Consider the following 17,561-nt stretch of genomic DNA (forward strand, 5'->3'; position numbering starts at 1 on the left):
ACAGACAGCGAAGAAATCTTCACACACACACACACACACACACACACACACACACACACACACACACACACACACACACACACACACACACACACACACACATTTGCTCACGTACACGCGACACATACATAACACACACACGTCATCATGCTTAAGCCGAGTGGGATTTCATGTCATACACACACACACACACACACACACACACACACACACACACACACACACACACACACACACACACACACCTAACGATTTTTAACTCTCTGCCATGTGTATTCTTTTCGTCAAATTTTAAGTCACCACTGTATTAATTTTCTGTCCAGTCGTCACCATTCGTCCGTCGCATCGTCTCTGTTACCATTCTGTCTTAATCGCCTGTCCATTCGTCACCAATCTGTCCATTACGTAACAGCACAGTCGCTAGTCCATCTCAAACATCCCTCCATTCGTCACCATTTTGTCTCATTCACATATCCAATCGTCACCATTCTGTCTTAGTCATCTGTCCACTCGTCTCCATTCTGTGTGTTACGTCACTCACAGCTTCATCTCAATCGTCTAGAATCGTCATCCTTCCATTCGTCACATCACGTCATCATTACCATTCTGTCTTAAGATTCCTACAATGCATGTTCCTCCGCTATCTTTTCGTCTGTCATTCATCCGTCTCTCAGCTGTCTGTTTGTCACCTTCTGTCCGTCTGTTCCTCCCTACATCCATTCATTCGTCCGTCATTTACTACCTGTCAGTCTGTCCGTCTTTCTGTCTGTCATTCTTCCATCCGTCAGTCTTTCATCGGTCATTCTTTTCGTCCATCCGTCACGTGTCAGTCCGTCACCCACCACCTGTCCGTCCGTCACCTGTACGTGTGTCACCTGTCTGTCCGTCCGTCACCGTTCTGCCTGACCGTGGCTAATCCCGGTGCGTTTTTTTTTCCCGTCCGTGCCAAATTTGGAGGGGGACTGACCTAAAACACACGCTTGGTTAACTGGCTTACCCGCTCACGACAAAAATCACTGACTGACTGGCTTGCTGACTGACTGATATCTCTTACGAACTATTTGACTGGCTGACTGGTATCTTTTACTAATTATTTGACTGACTGACTGATATCTCTATACGAATTATTTGACCGACTGATATCTCTTACTAATTTCTTGACTGACTGACTGACTGACTACTAATGACGACTGATTAACCTTGCTAATTACTCGACTGTCTAACATCTTTATTATTTGCTGACCTTATTAATTACCTGACTGATTAACAACCGTGCTGACTGACTGACGGACTTAGCCGTATTACATTTATATCTGACTGACAACTCGACTGATAACATCACTAGTTACCTGACTGACTAAACTGACCGTCTGATAACTATACTGACAGCTGTCTACTTGACTGACTGACTGACTGACTGCTGATTGACTGACAGGGACTGGGTAACTATGCTCTTTTTACTCTAACTTGGCCCAGATATTCGTCCTTTTGCAGCTTATTTCACATAGCTCAGTGGACAGAAAAAGACAGTACTACAGCTCTACACCGTTTCCGCAGCACTTCTTCATGACTAGCATCCTGTTCTAGTGTTAATAGTTACAGCTCAGCATTCAAGATGGAGAGATGGTAATTTTAGGCCAAGTTAGAGTAAAATTGAGATAGCCAACTGAATAACAATTAATCTTTCTACTGATTCCCAAAATTATTACTACCAGACTGACTTCGTGATTGATAACTGATTACTTAACTTCGATTGTCAGCTGTTTGACTGAGTAACTGACAAGGAGCGATTTATCTGACTGATAGATTAGGGGATTGGCATACTGTTTAGACTTCTGTTACCATAATTAATTTGTTCTCCCCATCTCCAGACGATTTTCCTCGGCACACACACACACACACACACACACACACACACACACACACACACACACACACACACACACACACACACACACACACACACACACACACACACACTAGGGGGTTATATACAGCCATCTTTAACCCCCACATTACCAGGGGGTTCTTCTAAGCGGAATAAAATCGTCTGGCAGTAGTGTAATATATGAATCGAAAAATGTAATCGTATATGCACAAGGAAGTATGTACATCTTTGGGGCTAGAGAGAGAGAGAGAGAGAGAGAGAGAGAGAGAGAGAGAGAGAATCTAAATCTACCATTGCAGGTTCCTTCCCCACCCCCACCTCTCTCTCTCTCTCTCTCTCTCTCTCTCTCTCTCTCTCACTAAGCCTCTGCAACAGGGCTTCTCAGGGGCCATGGCAGTAAGGGTCAGAATCTCTTTACTTCCTCCTACATTGATTGGTCCACGATTCTCTCTCTCTCTCTCTCTCTCTCTCTCTCTCTCTCTCTCTCTCTCTTTTTATTCCCCCTAATCATTTAACCCCTTCACCCCGAGGACTTTTATTCTTGACATTACCTGGCCATTCTACTGTAAGTTTTTTTTTTTTTTTTTGAAAAGGGGGTCTAAATTTATCAGTGAAGGAATGAAATGGGAAATGTCTTGAGCATTTTTACTGTGATACAATTCTTTAACCCTCCCGTAAATAACATCGTCTCGAGGAAGCAAGCATAAACAACAACAACAACAAAATAGTAGTAGTAGTAGTAGTAGTAGTAGTAATAATAATAACAATAATAATAATGTCCTAGGTTTTAAGGCGTTAACGGAGAGTACTTGTAACTCCTTCACTGTGACATGTCCCCCCCCCAAAAAAAAAAAAAAAAAATCGTCTGAGAGTATCAAGAACAAAATAATCATAGTACTGAAAGAGGTAAACAGAGACGAAAGCTAGTGAAATACGGACGCTTTCCTGGCTTAAGCGATTGTTGAAATATGCAAATGTTCGTTCACGGGATTTATGTGTTTGGGTCGTATCCTGGCTTCTTCCCCATTTCATTATTATTTTCGTTTTTTTTTTCCCCTAAAGTGTTCGATCTTTGTAAATTTGGTACGACTGTATTTCACTCGAAGGAGCTCTTTTGATGTGTGTGTGTGTGTGTGTGTGTGTGTGTGTGTGTGTGTGTGTGTGTGTGTGTGTGTGTGTGTGCATACCAGTTCTCAATTTTTCCATGCACTGTTTTTTTTTTTCTTATTATAATTTCCACTCATAATCTTTTTCTTTTTCCTTTACCATACTCCTAAATACCTGTCGCCCGGTTCATTTTTATGCAATTTATAGTTATTTTGTCTACCTGTATTAACCTTCCCTGTTGTTTCCTGACCCGTTATTAATAGCCTGTTGTTTACCTGCCGTTGTTTACTACCTATTATCCTGTTTACCTGGTGTCCCCACCTAGATTATGGAGATATTTGTTGGCTGGTGACTGGCTTAAGGTACGAGTGAGGCGGAAATAGATGAGCCCCGGTTTTAATTTTCATGTCATTCTCTCTCTCTCTCTCTCTCTCTCTCTCTCTCTCTCTCTCTCTCTCTCTCTAACCTAAGATTATCTGACTCTTAAGCAAGACATAATTTTGAAGGATCAGTAAGAGGAAGATACCGTAAGTCTGAATCTTCCTTTGTCTTACGATTCCTGATTTGCAAACAATCTTACGCACCTTTTGGCTTATCGTAACTAAGATCTGCCCATGTGGTAAGACTTAGAGATTGAGAGACTAACTAGGAGAGTGTATGTGAGTGGGGTGGAGAGGGGGGGGGCAGGGGAGGGGAGACCAAGAATGAGATGGAGGGTTGGAGTAGAGAGGTGGATGAGAGGGAAGGGGAGACCGAGGATGAGATGGAAGGATGAGGTGGAGTGGCACTTGAGAGTATGAGTTGGGAAGGGGACAGTGAGATGACGAAGGACAGAGTGACATGGAGATATTCCATCTGCAACCATCCTTGAGTATAAAAACGACTGATTATAGATAGGTAGACAGACATAGACAGGCAAATAGATAGATAGATAGATATAGTTAGATAAATATTGTGAGATTTAGCTTTGTACCTTAGCATTGGGATTCAAGGTTAAAAATACTAGAAAAAATATCATACCTGGTGAACAAGGTGTAAACAAGGTAACAGAGATTCAGGTAAAGATTGCCATGACACTCCCAACAGGTGTGAGGAGCAGGTAGAGCCAAGGGGAGGGGGATAGGGGAGGGGGATGGATGGGTAAGGGGATCGATGGGAAGAGAGGAGGGGAATGGATGGGATGAGAGGAGGGGAAGGGGATGGGTAGGAAGAGGGGAGGGGAATGGGGAGGAAGAGGGGAGGGGGAGGGGTAGGAAGAGGGGAGGAGGATGGATAGGAGAGGGGAGGGGCTGGATAGGAGGAGGGTAGGGGGATGGCTATGAATAGGTAGAGGAATGAATAGGAAGAGGGGAGGGGTTGGAAATGAAGAGGGGAGGGGGATGAATGGGAGGGGAGGGGGATGGATAGAAGGAGGGGGGAAGGATGGATACAAAGAGGGGAGGAGGATGGATAGGAAGAGGAGAGGGGGAATAAAAGAAAGGCGGAGTAAGAGGATGAGAGAGGAGGAAGAAAGGCGTAGCTAGTAAGAAATTGAGGAAGGAGGAAGAAAGAGAGAGTATGAGAAAGATGAGAGAGGAAGATATGGGAGTAAGATTAGAGAAAGGAAGAAGAAAGAAAGGAGGATGGAAAAGGAAAGTGTGGGAGAAAGGGAGAAGAGTACTATGAGAGAGAGAGGGGGGGGGAGGGGGGAAGCAGTGGATAAGAACAGAGGAGGAAGGGGAAGGGGAGTCAGGGGCATGGAGGGGAAAGGAATGTAATTTGGCCAAGCAAGACTTCTTTGAGGGTACGAAAGGCTATATATGCAGGTCAGGTGTGTTATCTGTCTGAACTCATTAACAGTGCTTGACATCTTAACTACTGCTTGCGTCATTAACTACTGCAGTTCTAAGAAGTAGCTTTTCTTCTTATTCTTGTTTTTACCGGACGATTTTGTTTGGTTTACTCACACACACACACACACACACACACACACACACACACACACACACACACACACACACACACACACACACACACACACACACACACACACACACACACAATCTCCCCGGGCCAGTCAGTCAGTCAGTCCGTCAAAACACAGGTCTTTTCATGAGAGTCGGACCCATCATGAAAACCAAACACGGAGGCAGGAGGACATGAGTGGGTCTTTGGGGGTCTTTCACTTCTCTCTCTATGGGGTCTTTGTCACGCCGGAGCCATCGACAAAGCCTGGACAAAGAGGCTTCATTTCCGCAGGGCTGGGACGGCTCAGGGAATTTCTGGATCAATGGAGATTTTTTTTTATGGTGTCTGTTTTGGAATGTCAGTTTGTTGAAAGAGTAGAGAGGTATACAGTAGGAGAGAGAGAGAGAGAGAGAGAGAGAGAGAGAGAGAGGAACAAATCACGTCAGCAAAAAGAGCCGGTAAAGGGCAGTTTTTCCACAAAGAATAAAATAACGAAAATTCTCCTCGCATAAATATTCCGGTTATTTTTAAGCCTACTCTTGCCGTAAGCGACTTCAAAGATACTGTCTCTCTAAAACTACAGGTGTGTGTAGTTTTTCAGTACACGTGTTATTCCTGTAATGCAGTATACAGTAACGAAACTACACGCCAGCTAAGGGTCCTTATCTTTAAGTACTTGGGTCGATCAGTGAGAACAAACAGGCCATCAACCAAACCATCCTATAGCGCCACTCTTAAACATTCCCTAGAAGCTGATTACCCCATCCTGTAGCGCCATACATAAACATTCCGTAGACACTGACCACCTCATCGGCTTTACCTTCTCCTCATTCCTCACTGCTCGTGCGAATGAAGCAGGACTGTCTCTTATAGTCGAGTGTCTGTTGGGGTGCAGCATAGCCCGTCACTAGCCAGCAATAAGACTTCCCTTGAGCTCTTGTGTTTTTAATATAAGTAGCCCACTAGAATGTTTTACTAGTGGGCTTTGCTTTACTCGGCCTTTTTTTTTTGGGGGGGGGTATTTTTTTTTACCTTGTCATTTTTTCTTGGCTTTATTGGTTTAACTTCTTTTGTTGTGCTGGCTTTTTTTTGCTTTGTTTTTTTTTCTTTATTTTAAACTGACCAGCTCATTTAGTCACTGATGCTTTTATGTCGTTTTGTGTTTAGTTTTTATAATGAACTTCGTAAATTGCTTGAAACTCTCGCCATATGATGTTTCTTTTAACTTGTACATTGCCTGATGATATAGTTGTCTCTCCCAAACTGTCGCGCCAAATACGTGTGTGTGTGTGTGTGTGTGTGTGTGTGTGTGTGTGTGTGTGTGTGTGTGTGTGTGTGTGTGTGTGTGTGTCATGGTCCGATTTCTTTTCCTTAGATCCACCATTGACTCCACACCATTAATTTCACCCCACACTTCCTCCTCCTGTCATCACCTCTCACCTCCCCTCTTCATCACCCCTCTCCTCCCTCCCATCTTTTTCACCTCCTTTCTTCGTCCCCACCACCCTCACCTTCCCTCGTCATCACCCTTCACCTCCCCCTCATCTCCTTCACCTTTCTCCCTCAGTCTTCTTTACCCCCTTCCCTCATCCCTGTCTCCCCTCATCGTCACCCTTCTTTTCTCCACCTTCACTTCTCTTCATCATCCGCTTCACCCTCATTATCACTCATTTCCTTTCTCCTGTATTTTTCATCTCCCTTCTATAGCCTAATCACCCTTCGCCTCTCTACCCTATTCATCTCCTCTCTTCTTCACCTCCTGTCCTCACCTTCTTTCTCATTCAGCTCCTCATTTCTTCATTTTCATCACCCTTCATCACACCTTCACTTCCATCTTCATCCAGTTCTCCTCTCCTCTCTTCCTCTGAAGCATTATGTTCCTCCATACCTTTTACCGCTCCTCTTCCATTTACCATCTTCCATATGTATCTTCCTCTTCTTCTTGTGTGTCTTCCTCTTCTTCTTGTGTGTCTTCCTCTTCTTCTTGTGTCTTCCCCTTCTTCTTATACATCCTTTCCCCCCTCTTCTTTTGTATCTTACTCTCTTCTCATGTATCTTCCTCCTCCTCTTCTCGATCCTCCCATCCTCTCTCTTCCTCTCTTATCACCTACTGTGCTATATGTAATCCTATGTTACCTCTGTCTCTCTTACCTGTTACCCGTCATTCCTTTATTTTACTATGTTATCTCTTCCTTTTTCTTGCCTATTCCTTCGTTTCACTTTCTCCTTCCGTATCTTCACTCGGTAATTCAGTATAATAATTTAGAGGCAGCAGGGATATTAAAATTACGTCATTGTAGTGAATGGGTTAAGTAGCAGATATAGATTTCTAAGTAGCTACTGTTTTTTATCCATGTCTTAAGTAATTGAAAGTAGCAAAGAAAAATTTGGAAAAGGCATCTCCGTGGTGACAGAGTTATGTGTTGAGTACTGTGTGTGTGTGTGTGTGTGTGTGTGTGTGTGTGTGTGTGTGTGTGTGTGATCATGCCTAATTTAGGGTCAGGATTCCAGGGGCTTGAACCAGTGAAATGATGAGTGAGTGGCCCATTTCACTGGACATGCTCTTGATTAGTCCTCCCTCAATCACCTTCCCTCTTGCCTTACTTCCTTCATCCAACCTCACTCCATCTTTACCTGGGCAGTAGAGGTTGAGGTGGTGGTGATTATTATTTATTTATTTATTTATTTATATTAGAATTATAGGTGTTTATATCTAGGTCTGTGATTGACTTTCCTTGCTGGTCAATAAGAAGAGAGACTAATGGAAGGGAAAATGAGGTTGGGTGTAGTTGCTGTAATTTATAGTGGTGGGTGATGGTGGCGATTCTCTCTCTCTCTCTCTCTCTCTCTCTCTCTCTCTCTCTCTCTCTCTCTCTCTCTCTCTCATATATTGTAATGCTAAGTACCTACTCTATATCCACCGTGTCGCCAAAATGCACATCACCTCATTTCTCTCTTTCACACAACTCTCTCTTTTTTTTTCTTTCATCCTCTCTTTCTCATTCCATCCTTCTTTCTCCTTCCTTCCCTGTCACCTGTTACCCTTCCCTTACCTTACCCATCTCTGTTACTTCCCTAAGATTTCTCTCCATCCTCCTCTATTTTCATTTCCGTCTCCCTTCTCTCTTTCCTGCTCTGTCTTCCTCCTCCACTCTTTCCTTCTCTCTGCCTCCTTCTTTCCCTCCTTCTTTCATTTCCCTTTCTAGTCTTTCCTTCCCTTCCTTCTCCTCCTTTCCTCAGATCTGTAACATCCTCCCTCCTTTATCGCCGTTTCTTTCCTTCCAGTGTTCCTTTCCTCCTCCTCCGTCTCCTTCCCTCTCATCCTTCACTCCTTCCTCCTTTAGTGTCATTCTTTCCCCTTGTTTCTTTCCTCTCCTTAGATCTGCGTTTCCTTCCCTCCCTCATCACTTCATACCTTCTTCCTTTCCTCCCTCCGTCTGTTTCCTTCTCTCCTTCTTTCCCTCTTTCCTTCCCTCCTTCCCTTTGTCTTTCCTTCTCTCCTTCCCTCTGTCTTTTTCGTTCTTTTCTTCCTCCTGTCTCTTTCCTTTCCTCCTTTCCTCTGTCTTTCCTTCTCTCCTTCCCTCTGTCTCTCCTTCTCTCCTTCCCTCTGTGTTTCCTTCTCTCCATCCCTCTGTCTTTCCTTTCCTTCTTCCCTCTGTCTCTCCTTCTCTCCTTCCCTCCGTCTTTCCTTCTGTCTCTCCTTCTCTCCTTCCCTCTGTCTTTCCTTCTGTCTCTCTTTCTCTCCTTCCCTCTGTCTTTCCTTCACTCCTTCCCTCTGTCTTTCCTCCTCTCTTCACTCAGTCTCTTCTCTTTCTTCCCTCAGAGCTTTATCACCCTTCCTCTCTTATCACCTCGTATCTCCCATCTCCACTACCTCATAAATATCCCTCACTCTTCTCGACCCAGACAAGATTCACTCAATAGAAAGGCAAAAATGGATAGAAGGGGCAAAAATGGATAGGAGAGGACCCACCCCTTTTCTTGTGGATTGGATACGCCCCATCATCCTTCACCCCCTTTTCACCCCTCACCTAACTCCCCCTCTCCCCCACCTCCCCGCTTCCTCCTCTCCCCATCTTCCTTTCTCCTTTATCATCATAGAATCTCTTCATGTACCGTATCTGAGTTGAATCTCTCGCCGTCTCTGTCTCTATTTCTCTCGATTTTTTTCCTCGTCTCGTCTCTCTCTCTCTCTCTCTCTTTCAAGGGGAGGGGTCACTGCCAGGGGAGATGAGGGTGGGGGGACAGTGCCAGGGAGGGGAGGGGATGAAGGGGGGACAGTGCGAGGGGAGGGAAGTGAAGGAATCAGTGCCAGGAGAGGGAGGGGAGCGGAGGGGAGGGGAGAAGGGAAGGTGAGGTTACAGTAATAGGGTAGGGGAGTGAAGGGGAGGGCTGGGGAAGGGGAGAGTGTTCCAGGAGAGGGGAGGGGAGGGGAGGGGGGTTAGTTCCAGAAGAGGGGAGGGGATGGGGGACAGTGCCAGGTGAAGGGAGGGAAGGGGAAAGGAGGGGAAGTGAGGGGAGGGGAAAAGGGGGGAGGGGAGGGGAGGGAAGGGGGTCATTGCCAGCTCAGTGGGTACATAGGGTATAATTCGGCATGACAGGACAATATTTATAATACACCACGCCGCTAATGAGTCACTTGCTCTCTCTCTCTCTCTCTCTCTCTCTCTCTCTCTCTCTCTCTCTCTCTCTCTCTCTCTCTCTCTCTCATATTACTAAGTTAATGTGTATTCATAGACATAGCCTTCTTACCTGCCAATATTAATCTCTCTCTCTCTTATTGCATATCTTTGTTTATTATTATTAAATCATACAATAGCTCTCTCTCTGCCAAATGTTGTGCCTCTGTATATTCTGCTGAGTAAATGAAGTATTGTTTATTTTATCACTGCAGCCAGTAAGTGAAAAATTAACTGGTTCTTAATGCCTATAGTGCCCTGCGACGGGTATGTTGGTGAAATGTTGGTGGCAGGGTGCGTGGAGTTTTATATTTTATTTGTATGTGTGTGTGTGTGTGTGTGTGTGTGTGTGTGTGTGTGTGAGAGAGAGAGAGAGAGAGAGAGAGAGAGAGAATCCCCCACGGAGAGATGAGGTTAACTGCTTCTTCAAGGCCTGTGCTAAAACATATCAAGCCAGTGAATCATATATCAGCCTTGCATTGTCTTCTTGTCTTTGAGATAATCTGGCGGGGATCTGAATTAAAGAGGAGTTTTTTAGATTATTATAAACAGTGCGAGTTTGTCTTATATCTGGGGTGTTTGGCTGTGACTGGATTATACAAGATTAATTCTTGAATTTACGTGTGTGTGTGTGTGTGTGTGTGTGTGTGTGTAAAGAATGCAAGGTGTAAAATAAGGCCTTGTTTACATTGCGTAGGCTCTCTGTAACGCGCCCCAAAACACCTGAGCCAATATCACCGCTCCACATTGCCATAACCCCTCCTGACCTATCCTAACCTGACCTCGTACATCGACCTAGTGCACTCAATCTACCCACCACGTGAGGATTTGCGGTTGTTGCTACCTACCTATATTTACCTGTCTACCTGTAATATAATTTGTTGTAATATTTTCTCTTATTTTCGTTTTCTTTTCTCTCTCCTCCCATCTCATCCATTTTTCCTTCTATTTATATTTTCCTGTGGCTGTATATATGAGGGTAAGACTGTTTTTTTTTAATTCTATATATATATTTTATCTCTTATTTTCGGCATGATTTTTTCTCTCTCTCTCACTCATCACTCTTCCTATTCCCTCATTCAGTGCCTCCCATTTTTTTTGTATTTAGTTTTTCGTTTCATTTCTCATTTTCTCTCGCCCTCTCATTCTTCACTTTTCCGTTCCACTCATTCATTATTTATTATTTACTTTCTTTCATTTTCTCTTTCCTCTCTCTCACTCTAGCTCCTCCTGTTCCATCATTCGTTCGTCATATATACTGTAACTTGTAATCTCTCTCTCTCTCTCTCTCTGTTTTTCACTTCTGCTTTTGCCTTAACCCCTTTGTGCCTTCTTCCCTCCTCATTCCTTCTTCCTCATTTCTCTTTCCTTACTCCCCGTTTTCATAAATTCTAGTTTATTTTCGCATTTGCTTTTCTCCCTCCCACACTCCTCGTGCTTCCTCTTGCCTCATTCCATCCCTTTTTTGTCATTTCTTTTTTTTTTCTCTCATTCCTCGCCGACTACTGCGCCACCGCCACCACCATGAGGGGAGCAGACAGCGCAGAAGGGGCTTGGGGCAGGTCAGGGCGGGTTTACGAGGCTTGAGAGAGAGAGAGAGAGAGACAGACAGACAGACAGACAGACAGAGACAGGCAGACAGACAGAGACAGACAGACAGACAGACAGGAGGAGGTAAATTAGAAAGTGCATCGAAATGATGAAAGTAGATAGTGTAGGAAAGGACTAAATAGACAGCCAGACAGGAAGACAGACAGACAGAAACAATGTCAGACAGAAGGGATAAGGGAGATTGATATATATATAGCCTACTTGACGAGAAGAAGTAGGATTTTTAAGAAGAGGGTGAGATGAAATGTCGTAAAAATAAGTCGGTGTGTTAGGGAATCCGAGCCAAGATGTGTTTTCCGAGAGAGAGAGAGAGAGAGAGAGAGAGAGAGAGAGAGAGCTGCACCCTTTGAAGACGCTCTAAGGAATCAAAATGCCACTGAGATTCCGTAAGAGATAAAGCCTGAAATAAACACAACACAGCATAACACAGCACGGCACACCACACCACACCACACCACACCACAAGGTCGGCGGTGGTGGTGCAGGGGTAACATGACCTAGCTAAAGATGCACCAGCTTGACCGGAGAGGGGAGATTGGACAGATGGAGGGGAGAAGGGAGAGAAATGGAGGGGGAGAAGTGTAGGAGGAAGAGAGATGGAGAGGAGAAGGGATGGAGGAGGAGAAGAGATGAAGGGGAGAAGGAATGGAGAGAAGAGAGATTTTGGGAGAAGAGTGTGACTGGATGGTATTGGAAGTAGTGTAGTGGAGGTAGAGGAGTTAACTAGTACTCCTCTGTGTATGCGGCTGGTTAATTCTGCATCTGTATGCCTCAGTCTATGTTTCACTCTGCCTATGACCTCCAGTCCTTTAAGCGCAGTGTGTTCTAGCATCTTGAAATGAGCGAATCGTAATTTTCACTGTTTTCCCGGTGCCACAACGGGAAGGCGGAGAGGGCGGGGTACGGGTAGATTGGAGGGAGGAAGTAGTTGGTAGTGAAAAAAAAAAAGTGGTGCATGGGAGGGGAAGAGGTACAGTAAGGTGCAGCAGGGGTGGGGGAGGTAGGGGAGAAATACAGGAGGGAGAGGGGGAGGGTATGTGTATAAAGCAGTATGGTATGCGAATGTGTTTGGACCCTTGACGGATACACAACATAACCCGTATATAGACACACTGTATCTTACCCTCGTCTCCACCACTCAAGATTTCAAGGCCACATACAGAGACAAAAACAATGAATAAAAAATACAGCCATTTTTCTTTATCGCACGGCGCAGCGTATTGTTGAAGAGGAAGGATACCAGCACTTACGTAAAAGTTGTTTGTATAGAAGCTTGGCCTGAAATTGTTGTAGATTCTGTTTGTTTAATTTGTCCATATAGTTGGATAATGCTTTCAAACTGTTACTTTATTTAATAGTTAGATCATTACGAGAGGCCCCCGTAAGCTGGATAAACTCGTCTGGTGGTGGAGAATGTATTAAAAAAAAAGGTAATGAGAGTGGGAAGGCAAAGATTAAATAGGGGAAGAGGCAGACTGGAAATTAGGATGGAAAAATGAAACTCACGGATTTGCTGGGATTGGATGAAACAGGCCAGGGTGAAGAACACTAGAAGAGGTGCTTGTCCTGCGGTGTGTTGTTAATTATGCTTGTCTGTCCTCCTACTCATCCTTATCTATCATTCTGTTTATCTATCTATCTGTCTATCTGTCTATCCGTCTGTCTGTTTATGTATCTGTCTATCTGTCTGTCTACATTTGCATATCTACATCTGTCTGTCTGCCAGTCTATCTATCCACCCATCTGTCTATCTTCTGTCTATCCACCTGTACCTACGCACCTTCGTCTCACATCACCTCACAAAAACCACAATCACCCTACCTGAAATGTCACCAAGGGTCATTTCTTCTTCCCACCTGACCTTTCGCGCTCGTGCGGATCCAGACGTGGTTGGGGGGGAGTGAGGGGCTGATCCAGAGGGAGGGGGGGCTGGGGCTGATTAACGTGGGGCAGGTGCTAATTGGTAGTCCCACAGGTAGTCTTTCACGTAGTCCTGGGGTTTTGCTTCCTAGTTTTTTTTTTCTCGAGGTACACACAGGCACGTACACAGGCATGCAGAGGGGTGAGTACACACACACACACACACACACACACACACACACACACCTTGGACATTTTCCCCACTGTCTTCCCCTCTGGTACCCCCTCCATTCCCCTCCTCACTCCCCTCCCCCTCCTTACTCCTTATATACCGGACCCTTGTCTCTTTCCATCCCCCTCCTCATTCCCCTCCCACATTCATTTTTCCTACATTTCTCCTCTCCCTCCCCCTTCAATGCCTCTCTCTCCTCTTCACTTTTTCCCTGTCCCTCCATCATCAGCCTGTTTTCTCTCCGCCTAAATATTTTCCGCCTTTTCTCCCCCCTCCCTTTTTTCTACCCTCTCCCCCCTCTCCCATCTCACCTTCTGTCTCACCTCCTCCCCAGCCCTTAATTAGGTTCGGGTGGTCTTAATTTCTTTTCTCCTTCCCTCTCCCCTCCCCCCTTCTCTCTCCCATCTCTTTTTACCCTTCCCTCTCCCCTTCCCTCTTCCCTCTCCTGTCCCTATTTACCCTTCTCTCTCCTCTCCCTTTTTCCCTTCCCACAATCTCCCTCCGTCCCTCACTCTCTCGGCCTTCCCCCTCTCTGCTGCTCGCCCCCCCCCCTCTCTCGCCGTCCTCTTCATTATTCCCTCCCCCTCCGTCCCTCTCCCCCCTCCACCGTCCCCCTCCATCCTCACCTCACTCCTCCCCTCTTCCCCTCTCTTTCCCCACCAAGTATATACCCTAATTTCGCGGCATGACTCTGTTGGATTTCATTTGATTCGTCTGTCCTTTATCCCCCTCCCCATCATCTCCCCTTCCCCTCTCTCCCCTCCCCTCCCCTTCGTCTCCTTTCCGTCCTCTCGTACCCTTCCCCCTTCCCGTTCTTCTCCTCCTCTTCTCCCTCCTGCCTCCCTACCTCCCTCCTTTCTCTCATCACCTCTCTTGTATCTCCCTCTCCCCTGCCCAGTCCCCTCTTCTCCTCTTCCCCTTCCTTCTCCCCATTCCTTCTCCACCCCCTTCCTTCCCATTTCATCCCTATTCCTTCCCTTTCTCCCATTCCCCTATCTTTCTTTTCCTCTTCCTCTGCTCTTTCCCTGCACACTTCCATCTCCCCCCGTTCCTCCCCGTCTCCCCCCCTTCCCTCCCCGTCTCCCCCATTTCGAGGTATGACTTCGATGTTCATTCCACAAGGCTCAGAGCTGAAATGTTTGATCTTAAAGTGTCGGATCTAACTGTGTTGTTTATTCTCTCTCTCTCTCTCTCTCTCTCTCTCTCTCTCTCTCTCTCTCTCTCTCTCTCTCTTTCTGTCCTCTCCTTCCCTTCCCCTCCCTTCTCTTTTCTCATTCCTTCCCTTCCCCTACCTTCTCTTTTCTCATTCCTTCCCTTCCCTTCCTTTCTCCTCTTCTCTTTTTCTCTCCTCTCCTCTCCCCTCCTCTTCCCTTCCCTTCCCTTCCCTTCCCTTCCCTTCCCTTTTCACTCCCTCATTTGCCCTTCACTCTCAGTCTCTCGCCCTGTCTTGGCATCACCCACACAAAAATCCTGAGCAGTATTAACCAGCCTTCCTCAGCGGTTCATTGCTCTCTTCCTCTCCTAGTTAGTCTCAGGGCTACGCCAAACGGGGTCGGGGACTAGGTTGTTTTTGGCTGTGTTTGTGACCGTGTTTGTGGCGGTGTTTGGGTGTTTGGAGGCTCGGAAGGGAAGGTGTGAGGGGGATTTGGAGCTGGTGTTGGTGGGTGGGTGGCGCGGATTTTGTGTGTGTGTGTGTGTGTGTGTGTGTGTGTGTGTGTGTGTGTGTGTGTGTGACCTTGCACACGAGGTAGACAGGCTGAACTGAGAATCCATAAGTGTGTTGGTAAGTACACACACACACACACACACACACACACACACACACACACACACACACACACACACACACACACACACACACACAATCAGCGAGCATAGAATACATTCATACATTCATACATATCGATACATACATGCATACATACATACAGTACATACATATACACATACATACATACATACATACATACACATATATATACATAATACACATACATACATACATACATACACACATATAAATACATACATACATACATTCATAAGTATATGCAAACATTCATATATACATACATTACATACATGTAAGGATACATATATACATGCATACATACATGCATGCATACTGTATATACATACATACATACACTACATAGAGTATTACACAGATAATTGCATACATAGCATACATTACACATGCACCGGCATACACACTGTACAGTAGACACACACACACACACACACACACACACACACACACACACACACACACACACACACACACACACACACACACACACACACACATTTCATCCCTCATCCTTACATACACCCTTTCACTTTTACTCTCATGCACACAGCTCACTCCACGTCCACATGTACACACGCACTCTGACACGTACATGACCACGAACGAATACTTTCATATCCAGAGTGACACACGCTCTGACGGACATAGATACACACACATACACACATATATATAAATAGTGTATGGGTGTTGTGTACGGATATGATGCACGTTGACACCTTACACACACACACACACACACACACACACACACACACACACACACACACACACACACACACACACACACACACATTTTTTTAAGTATCGGATATATATTGGTAGTCGTAATATGCTTGTGTTTGTATGTGTGGGAGTGTTCATGTCTGTGTGTGCGTGTGACTGTGTGTGCGTGCTGTGGTTGTGTAAGTGTAGACTATATTAAGTGTGTGCGTATGTGTGTAGCTAGGCCTGTGTGTGTGTGTAAGGTGTCAGTTCGCTGCATATCATTACATCCATATATTCTTCGTGTGTGTGTGTGTGTGTGTGTGTGTGTGTGTGTGTGTGTGTGTGTGTGTGTGTGTCCATCAGAGCTTGTGTCACTTCGGATATGTAAGTATTCGTTCGTGGTCATGTACGTGTCAGTGTGCGTGTGTACATGTGGACGTGGAGTGAGCTGTGTACATGTGTGCAATCGGAAAAGTTTATGTTAGGATGAAGGATGAAATGTACGAGAGAGAGAGAGAGAGAGAGAGATAGTGCGTGCGTGCAATCTGTGATGCTAAGCTATGAGTGTGGTGCAGTGTGGAATGATATCAGTACTGCTGTCTGAAGGGACCTGAGTCAACCAGGTCTGAGGGAACGTGTTGTGGGTTTAGAACGTGGCGCCAGTGTGTTTAAAACCTTTGAACCCGGAGTAAAGGGATTAAGACTGAGAATTAAGTAATGGATAGGCATGATTATAATGTAGGTGAATTAAATGGAGTGGACTGTGAGTATGATGGAAGGGCGAGGAGTGTGTGGTTGAGTAGGAATGGAAAATCAAGGAATTGGTTTAAGAATGATATGAATAGATGTGTGGATAGATAGATAGATGCTTAGATAGATGCACAAGTAGCCAGTCATCACCAACAAATACATCATTAATCAGCTTGGTAGATAAGGAGACACACACTATCAGTTATATCAGAAGAGGGATAGATTATTAGATGATAAGATAGGCCTATAAGATACATAATAAAATCGGTAATCGTTACCCCTTCAGCCCGGCCACCTCTTTTTATTTTCATTTTTATTTCATTATTTATCTTTGCAATCTGACTAACACCTAGCGATTTTATTAAGCGTTGACAAGACATTCCCAGTCTGTAGTGCCAAATAAACAAATAATCATACATAATTATTAGTATATAAATATGTATGAGGGAATAGACAAACTTTTCCCAGCTACTTATATTTTTTAATTTATTTTCGAGACTGCAGTTTGTCAGTCTTTTACATAAATTATCTTATTATGCAGAACCAGTAAAATATAATGTCATTTAGAGATTAAGCCAATAAACTCTTTGTGGAGGATATAAAGAATGAAGAGATCAACATTGGACAGAACTTGCGCACTTGTGATCAGACTAAAAACATTAATCTTCAGTTGATACAGTTGGTAGATAGGTAAATAGATAGATAGATTGATAAGTAGACAGATAAGTATACATAAATAGACAGACAGACAGACCGATGCAGAGAATTTAATATAGTTGCAGGTGCGACAGTGTGGGCAGGTAACAGGACATGCTAATTGGGCCCATTCACCTGTCAGCTGGTAATGGGGCTGACCTGGGTGGACCTATGGGGTTAATGGGTGATTAGTGGCGGGCTCCTTAAATGGCCTAATGGTGTGGGCGCAGTATAGCTTTTAATTAGTCTATGATTTTTTTTTTTTCTCTCTCT

This window comes from Coenobita brevimanus, chromosome 70 (genome assembly GCF_032717465.1).
Source record: "Coenobita brevimanus isolate Jiangsu-jjx chromosome 70, ASM3271746v2, whole genome shotgun sequence".
NCBI classification, from domain to species: Eukaryota; Metazoa; Arthropoda; class Malacostraca; order Decapoda; family Coenobitidae; genus Coenobita; species Coenobita brevimanus.